This window comes from Amblyomma americanum, chromosome 3, assembly GCF_052857255.1.
Source record: "Amblyomma americanum isolate KBUSLIRL-KWMA chromosome 3, ASM5285725v1, whole genome shotgun sequence".
Classification (NCBI taxonomy): domain Eukaryota; kingdom Metazoa; phylum Arthropoda; class Arachnida; order Ixodida; family Ixodidae; genus Amblyomma; species Amblyomma americanum.
The window spans coordinates 87,693,695-87,702,875 of NC_135499.1; the positions used below are offsets into that span (position 1 = coordinate 87,693,695).

The window sequence follows — 9,181 nt, forward strand, 5'->3', positions numbered from 1 at the left end:
TACGGCACCTCTCTTTTCCTTTCTCCTTTCACTCCCTCCTTTACCCTTCCCTTACGGCGCGGTTCAGGTGTCCAACGATATATGAGACAGATACTGCGCCATTTCCTTTCCCCCAAAACCAATTATTATTACTATTATTGCAATTTAGGCATAGGAACAAGAAATGCAAAATTGATATGAAATTAAAGTCATCATGTTGGAAATGCATTTTTAGAACAGCCTTTTTTCGCTAAGAGTTTTCTTTCACCTTCCTGTATATGCGGTAGTTAACAGCTTCGCTGATTCTTAAACAACACCGTAGGAAAGAGGTCACGTGCCTTAATCTTCCAAAAGTCGTTGCCCATATTGTCAGGTGCCATGGTTGGCTTGCACCAAACGTCCAGTTAACGCAATGTGTCGTCTGCCGTGGTTGCTAAAACAAATGACGGAAATAAAGTGATCATTTCATGATGAGGACGACAAAATTTCCAACTATCTATGTGGCCTTGTAAGTGCTGTCCGCGTGAATCCGTATTTCTGGCACCCTGCACACAGTGATAGGTGTTGAATAGGGGGCAACAACCTCAAAGCTACGGCGAAAGAGTATCTACAGCCATCATTTTCCGTGCAGACAGATAGGTGAATGTAACATTATGGTTTCGCGCGCTTTGCTGTACATTAAAGGCGACTACATTTAGGTTCTCTAACCAAAGACGCTAACATGCACACTGACATACCGGCTTTCGGCGCAGGGATAATGAACACGTTTTGTCTCAGAAGCACATTGCGCTCTCGTTTTCACAAGCAACATGTCGAAATAGTATGTTAGAATTAAGCACACGCACTTCTGAGCGAGCCAAAACTGTAATATGGGTTTTAGTAAAACCATTGCGGTTTAAAAAATAAAATACGTATCTTAGCAGAGTTCTCGTCGTTATTAAAAGGCAGTTTTGCGCAGTCTGGAGGTCTTTGTTGTTCAACGAGAGCCCTGTGATAGCCAAGGAAATTTCGCTGCGAAAGTGACAGTTAGAATCTGAAATTTAAGCTCCAGTTGAAGAAAGCTGGTGACATCACCGGGCGTCATCAATGGAACACGCCAGCGCTGTGCATGTGTGGGACAGGTTGTTTCACAAGATCCACAAAGAATGAACGTCAGCGATTCTCGGCAAGCCTACTGAGTTTAAAAGCCAATGAAGATAACATGAAGATATCTCTGCTGTTGCATCTGGATCTTTTCACTTGCAAAGAAATACCAACAATTTTTGGTCGGGAAGCTGGAGGATCAGACTGCAACTAACTGCACTTTGCTCGTTCAGCTAGAGTTTGCAAGCCAGGGGTTTTCGTACAAAACTCACTGTTTTCCGACAAAACAGGACGCCACCTACAGTGTACCATTCACTATAACACGCTGAGTAGTAACAGCGGGGTTTTGTAATATCCGATAAGGAATACAAAGCGAACAAAAGTAACGCTGCTTTGAACGTTGTTCTGTCCTACAAAACTCATAAAAAGGTTCGGATACTGTGAGCCGATCTGTGGGGTTTTGTATATTTATCAGATTTCATTTTCTGGGTCAGGCGAATGTTTGGGCTGGAAATCAGACAAGCGACATGAGAGCACCTGAGGTGAAAGTAACAACCGAGTGAAGGAGGCTGCCGTCGTTTTTCTCTACAGGCATGCTGAGTTTCCTTGTGTTCAAGACCGTAAATCGAAACTCTTACTCCCGAAAGCCAGCCCAGCTGCCTATCAACTGTCCTGCTTACTTGTCAAAAAGCAAACAATTGGACCCGCCTCATTTCCGCGCTGGGCAGTTTCCTCATGCCGAATGACCAATTTAATCTTTCCACCGTGCCATATAGGCGCGATCAGCAATTATACCATTGCTCAGGTTTGCTGCTCCCATGCATAGACTGCTTTACCTTCGTGGCGAAGGGCTTTCCTCCTAGTATTGCTAAGGCCGAAGCCATTCGCCCCCAAATTACTTCTACTATAGTTGACCGTTTCCGCAGCCTACCATTGTCATCTACGCCGCGAAGAACAGACGCTCACGCACCGCTGGTATGCTGAAAGAGCAGTCTTTCGATTTGATTACGTCACTATTCTATAACTACACTGTATTCCGATATCGAGACAGTGAAGGTCAAGTAAGGGTGCATATCTTGTTTCCTTGCCTGCGCCTCCATGTGAGATACACCAGCCGGCTAGTCCGTCGTAGTGCCCAACCGTAAATTTGAACCTCAGAACAATTTCACATAAATACGGCATGCACTACAACATCCCCTCCACAGCCTAACTCGCCACGCTTGAACTCGTTTGGTGATGCGGTGTAAGGTTGATTTCTGCCTGACAACGGCTCCCACAAGTTTCGGCTTCCCTACATGACAGAGGAAAAAAAGAAAGCAAGGCGCCCGCAGCGCTCAGTTCCGCAAGTTCTATCTGAAGGGTTCAGCGGAAGTAGCTGCTGTTGTCTCGACGGAATCTAGTGCACACCGCTGGTGGGAACTAGTGCAGCAATGCAGCACGTGATTTAGAGTTCGAACGGTTTTATACTTTACCTGGTGGCTTCACTTGTCCCCTCCTCGTGACTCGTTGCATCAAAAATTGTTCCGCTGGTTTGACTAATCATTTAGTGGGGGCAAGATTAAAAGTTCACCACTGATGGATGCCCAATATCGAAGACTAGCTAGTGGCCTCTTCCAGCGTATCCTGGAGATAAGAAATAAATTCGCGCTATAACAGTTTTTTTCAACTTTCTTCCTTTCTAGTGATACAGCCAAACCTATACTAGGCTTAGGATGTGGTGACTTTGAAAAGAAACACGAAAAATACTCTTGTGTCGGAAAGGTAGGTGTCTTCTCCATTCCTGGCGTCTTTCTAAGCGTAAGAAGTCTATTATAGGTACCTTCGAAAACAAAATCAACTTCACATCTTATTATGCACCTTTATCAGCTTCCCTCACGTAACATCAGGCCTTCAATATCCCTTTTTTGGACAATAGAACTTCTGTGTCCTTTTTCCACGCACTGTAACTCTAGAGCAACACATCTCTGTGAGAAAAGCGATTTTGGAGCATCAGGCGCCGCAGACATTCATACCAATGCACATAACATTCGATAGCGAAAGATAATGGGTGCACCGCAAGTTACAGAAATCGGCACAATGCGAAGCGCAGTATATCTGCGTTCGTGTTTATGGTCAATGGCAAAGAGACCACTTGTACGGTGTGTTGGAACACTTGCCCCAAATGCATCAGTAAACACTAATAAATAAAGAAATAATTCTAGCCTAAAGAAAATTTTCTTCATTGCGGAAAGCTAGCGTTGCTTGTGAGTGTGCAACAAGTATAGTTACGGAAGTATTCACAGATGAACTACCATGTATCCTGCTTATTTCAAGGTAATATTTTCCCCGAAGTTTATGTAGCACACATAGTCACAGCTGTCAAACTAAGTGTCAGCATAAATCATCTGATCATAACAAAAGCCTGCAATTTTTGCGCCCAGGCGGGACTCCATACTACATTGCTTTTCTCTAGCAACTAGACGAACTGCACTATAATGTGCGACAGATAGAAGCCGCAGCGGCACGGAGGCAAGAAATGTGACCGCGACCTCTTGCAACAAATCATAGTTCTAGGCATAGGCTAATGCCTATAATAATGCCTAGGCATTGACTAGGCATTATTTAGCTGAGTAACTTTTTGTGCACTAAACCGAACGCCAACAAATTTGCTTGTTGTGTTGGCTATCTGTACTGTCTGCCGCACGTTGTTACCTCCAGCAGTTATCGGTGAAACGCAAGCTGATCACATATTGGTGGCTATAATTGTGAAATTTATTTTGAAGCGAAAAGCTTCCCTACGCCAGCTTTTCGCGCCCTGAGCTGGGCCGCAAGTTCGACCTTGAATATAGTTAGAGGTCAAACGAGGAAATGACGCCTGTCTCACATATCTCGATAGACACCTGACCCGCGCCGTAAGGGAAGGAAAGTGAAATGAAAATTGGCTTTAAGGAAAGCATAATTACGCCTGTCTTACCAGATGCCAGAAAGATAAGAGTCCTATGCGGTCCACCTGCCATCTAGTTTGCTTCCCTGGGATATTTTCGCGCATTCTTCGCTCACGGTTAACGACAAAGACGCCGGTAGTGGACGCCGTCGACAACACTCTTTTTGCCGTGACACGGGTTGCTTAAAGTTGTGTCCTTAATAGAAAGTCTGCAGAAACCCATTGCTAGCATCATTGATGAGTATTCAATAAGAAGTTTACAGAATTTTCACTTTATAGTGTTTCGCATATATCATCATTCACTAATGGACAATTCGGCCATGAAATAATTGCCCACCCCCACATTCAAATGGCGCTCTCCTGTCCGGAAGATACAACATTTGCACGAACTAACAGCAGTTATACTTAACAAATTTTAACCACAAAATTGTAAAATCAGGGCGGAAACTCGAAAGTGATATACGGCTTGCGCTACTTCGTATATGTGTACTCAAGTGAAACATAAATGTTTTATATAGAATATGACGCTGCTATATTCGTAAGGAATGTTTGATACAAAATATTTGAGAAAAGACGACGCGTCTAAACGTGCAGCACCTATTATCTCAGAACCCCCTCGCTTGATCGGTGCGTAGACTGCCTATTATATGTACACGACAGACTAAAGGTGGTGGTAAGGGCACAGAAGTGAAGGCGAGGACAAGGGAAGTGTTATCTATTTCAGAGCCTAAGCTCTACTGGTCACGTTTCGAGCCTCCGAGTTATGCTTATTCCTCGGATAGGATCCAAGGTGGCGGCCGCATAGCAACGGCTAAGTATCCCAGTGGTTTATGGTAGCCGAGGCGTTTACATAATGGTATCAAATAATAACAGAAAGAATCGTGGTGCCAGAATCTATGATAAAATCCATGTCAATCCGGTTTGTATTTCACTATCTGGCAAGCGTCAAAGTCGGGCCACTATGTTCCGATGTTCGTGCAAAATTTATGGGCCAGCCGTTTGTCGCAGAATGTTCCGGATGGTGTCCTACGACTCAGCCTTTCGTGCAGCATAACCTGATCAGCAAACTTAGAGCTTAGCTCGCGGCTAGAATTCGAACCGGTGGCACGTTACCCCCCAGTGCCCCGTCTTTTTGGATCTTCATAGGAAGATTGCCGCTGACCCATTTGTCGAAGCGTTCGAGGTGGTGGCATACGCTTTGGCGTTTCGTGCAGCATAAGCTTACTAATAAATTAAAGTTTAGGTCGCTACAGGGATTCGGACCGGCGACCTATGTTATGTGTGTTAACGCTCGATGTTCTGTCGCTGCCTCAACGTCGGCTGTTTTGTTTCGTCGTACGCAATGTGGCGCCCAGCAGGGTCTCGCAATAAACAATGCTGTCGGTGCAAACAGCACGGGAAGCAACGAATACCTAAAGCATTTTGTTGAATAAACCTACAGTGGCACTCTGTGCTAGCGCCTCTCGGTATTGATGTTCCAAAACCAAGCGAAGGATGTTGCGAGTCGGCATGGGTATGCGCGAAATTGTACTCCTACATTGAGAATGTAGGGCCTCGAGATAAGAAAATATTTACTTTTAAAATGACAAGAACTTAGGTGATAAAGATGCCCAATCAAGATTGTCAAGCTAGGACTCTTCTGCATTACCTAAAATCAAAGCACAAAACATATGCATATTGTTTCAGTAATAGGAATTTAGCGAAGAAATTAGTTCGTGTGTTCCCGTCCAGAGGTTGAATACAGTGGACTAGGGTATAGTCATACAGTTTACATGAAAAAAAATAATAGCTACGAAAGGAGTGCAGCTAACACTGAAATATGACATAGGCTTTCCCAAATGTTTCGTTTTTTAACAGTCGTTTCAAGCTGTTCAGATAAGCTGTTCCAGCCCACGCTGGGAAGGACGAGGGTTGAATAGCGAAACAAATCTGTGAATGCTAAGTTTTATTTTGGTGACAAAAAAGTGGCAGTATATGGTGTGCAGAGAGCAGAACTGCTTTTCCAGAGCCACGGGCCACGAGCGTAATGAACTATAGTATAGTCCATGAAGAAAGAGAGGCGAGCGTACCCAAGCAGCACGGGTAATCGGACAAACATTGAAAATTAACAGTTTCACTCTGGTGCTTTTTAGGACCTGCCTTTGCCAACACATTTCCAATATTGTGCCAATTAGCTGTGCTGCTGGGTTAACCTCTATTGTCTTAAAGACAAAGTTGATCCCAGCTTATCACCATAGTTAGTTATAGAATCATTTGCCACAAATGTTGATCTTGTGTTTGAAGTGCTTCAAACGGATTCCACAAGCACTACTGATGCGGATTGCGGGTGATGGGTGTGTACTGAAATCGAGACATAAAATGTGAAGTGTTTCTCACAAGAACTTGTTTGCGGGTTAGCTATTGCCGGCTACATTTGAGGAAGAATAGATTTTAAGACCCATGTACGTAATGCCCTTGATATCAACATTTGTTGTGAAGAATGGAACGACATGCGCTCCTAAATATTTAATCAGTCATACATGTTCAGTTGCGATGCCTGGATCGAAGTTGTCATCAGGAAAATTGTGTTGATTCCTAGTTAGCGCGGAATTTCTGCGCCACTTCCATAAGCTGCGTAAATCCACCCAAACCTCTGCCTACTGCTTATCAGTCTGCTTGGCTGACGGTCTGCCCTTTTTATCTAAGAACGCCTGCACCCCGCTATGCAAAACACACACTTTTCTGCGTTGCTCGGCTGGAGATGCACTAGTTGACAAAATTAAGTTAGTGGCTTCCTTTCCTACAGCATTCCGCTGTACCAGCTGCCATCGTAGTCGCGAAGTTAGTGAATAATCGCTGAAGCGGAAACAAGGAGCAAAAATTTGAAAAAAAATATGCTTCAATGAGTGCAGTGCATTTCTGGTGAGCAGCAGCACCGGTCCTGTTATGGATGTTTCGCAGAAAAGCATACAATGATTCACCGCTTTAGCCACAAAGAACGGTGCCAGGCTTCGGCAATTCCTAGCACATACGTAGCTACCTCTGTTATGAACAAGATTGATTCCGCATAATTACTTTCCTAAAACTAGATTTACGCTCCTATTTCTTGAATTCCGTGGCGGAGAGAGGCTAGAGATTAGTAAAATATGACGTGTCACAAGGATAAACAGCAAGTGATCAGTTTTGTTTCAGACACACGCTGCCTTAGCTAATCTGGCCGAGAGCTGGGCAGCTTGACAGAGAAATGCTTGTGTTATACGATGATCCGCAATCCTGTGGAGTAGAAGGGTGGCGAAGTTGCACCACCAGTTTTCCACGCTTCAGACCAGCATTTATGGTTAGAACGCATCAAGATTGTTTTCAGACACCTCGTTAGAGTTATCTAAGTAAAATGCAGTCGATCCATGACTATTGCGAAAAAGTGTTCCATTCGCACAGCCACGCCTGAACTGCGGCGACGAGGAGATGGCATCGCCTTACTTTGAGTGCAGGCGGAGACTTGGGCAAGTTCGGAATTTTGCTTTTAAAGGAAAAAGTACTGGACGCAATATGATGCTAGTGTCGTTTTTTGTAGCGCATATAAGGCATGCGGTATCAAGAAATACATCTCTAAAACATACTCGACATTCATATAGGCTTTTCCCAACGCAGGTCTGCCCATATGACCGCCTCTGCGAGTCGCCATGTAGCTGCCAAGGTTGGAATTTTTACGGCTGTTATGGCATCTGTCAACTGCCTACGAAGCCCATTGGATAATGTTGCCTCTACATTCGATACACCTCAAGCTTCCGACTTGAAGCCTTTTTTAAACCTTATACATTAAAGGGCTTCATTGCTGTTTGTCCTTTAATATGCCTCTCTCTTTACAATATTGCGCAAGCTTTCGTACATAACGAGTTCTACTGATATTTTCGCTTTGCACAGGAATATTAAAGCTACTTTAGGCTGCTCCGACTGTGGCAGCAACAGCTCGTCTACTCTTACAGTTACAAGGCCAACTGAAAACTATGTAATAAGAACACAGCACACTACTAATGCAGCACACACAGCACACCACAGTAATAAGAGCGCAGCACAGTAATAAGCACAGAGTCACGAACAACCGGTGGAACCGTCCAGGCACAGATCAAAGACAGCGTTCAGTCCAGAGCACGCACGAGCGACCGAGCGTTCGGCGCTCGAGCTTCGGAGTGTTCGGCGCTCGAGCTTCGCAGTGTTCGGCGCTTCTCGTCGTCTTCTTCGTTGAGCGCAAGCCTTTGAAGATTCTAAAGCCCGTGTTCAGTCTTACAACTAATGCTTTTCTTGTCGCAAGAAATATAAGAGCAAAAGAGAACATTCACTAACCAAATTCAAATTGTCCGGTTATCTTTTGCGGTTGGTACCCCTTGTAAAAGACATTTAACGCACCAAATTACTTGTAGAGGTAAGAAAATTATTGATATTTTATTGTTTATTGAACTGGCATTACTCCTCTGTAGAAACGTAGACCGCACACTTATATACGATACTGACCAATCGATTTGAAGAAGTAGTGTTTGGTTTTCATTTCTGGCGCTTCATGCGGAAACAAGCACTTGTCGGGCTAGTGGCCTGTTTTTAGCCGGCTCCGGCGCATTCATCACACGCACTCCCTTAATAGCAGAGCGAGACCTACCCTTCATGTCATCGTTTATTGCTGGTGGAAGCTGTGTCTGCACCGTTGAATCAGATGCGTGCATCTGGTCAATCTAAGTACAACCAGTGGGACGGCTGCCTACACGTTAAGTGTTTAGCGCATGTCTGTCGCCGAAGCAAGTCGCGCAAGCCTACACCATGGCTTCTGCCTTTAAAATGAGCAAAAATATCTTCGCGGTGTTTACTTACGCGTTTTTGCATCAAATAGTTGACGGGAGGCAAAGAGAGGGCGATTTAAGCAATAAAATTTTCTTAGAAATTTTGTACTTCAATTATTTCTCATTTTATCCACAACTGATGTGGGCAAAACTTTCATCTTTGCTCCACAAAAAAGAGGGTTTTTTTCTTTCTCGAGTCTTCAAAATGGAAGGGCGCCGCTGCGGGTCAAGGGGAAACGTGCCGCGAACAGAACCTCGAAGCACAAGCGTGGACGCGGTTAAGTTTAGTCTGGTGAGCGGGCACTTGCTTGACAGGGCATTCTCCGCTTGTGCAGGAGCTCATGTTTTCCCCTTTACCGCGGCAAAAAACATATAGCAGCAAAAA

The 9,181-nt window shown here is 44.5% G+C and overlaps 1 long non-coding RNA gene across 1 annotated transcript in view; it reads left to right on the forward strand.

Annotated features, from left to right (window-relative positions):
- LOC144123138 (uncharacterized) overlaps nt 1-7,783 on the forward strand; it is a 15,743-nt gene extending 7,960 nt beyond the window's left edge. Inside the window, exons 3-4 of the long non-coding RNA XR_013313018.1 lie at nt 2,745-2,823; nt 7,616-7,783. This is a non-coding gene — a long non-coding RNA (uncharacterized LOC144123138). The remainder of the gene's footprint in view (nt 1-2,744; nt 2,824-7,615) is intronic.
- The last annotated feature ends 1,398 nt before the right edge of the window (nt 7,784-9,181 follow it).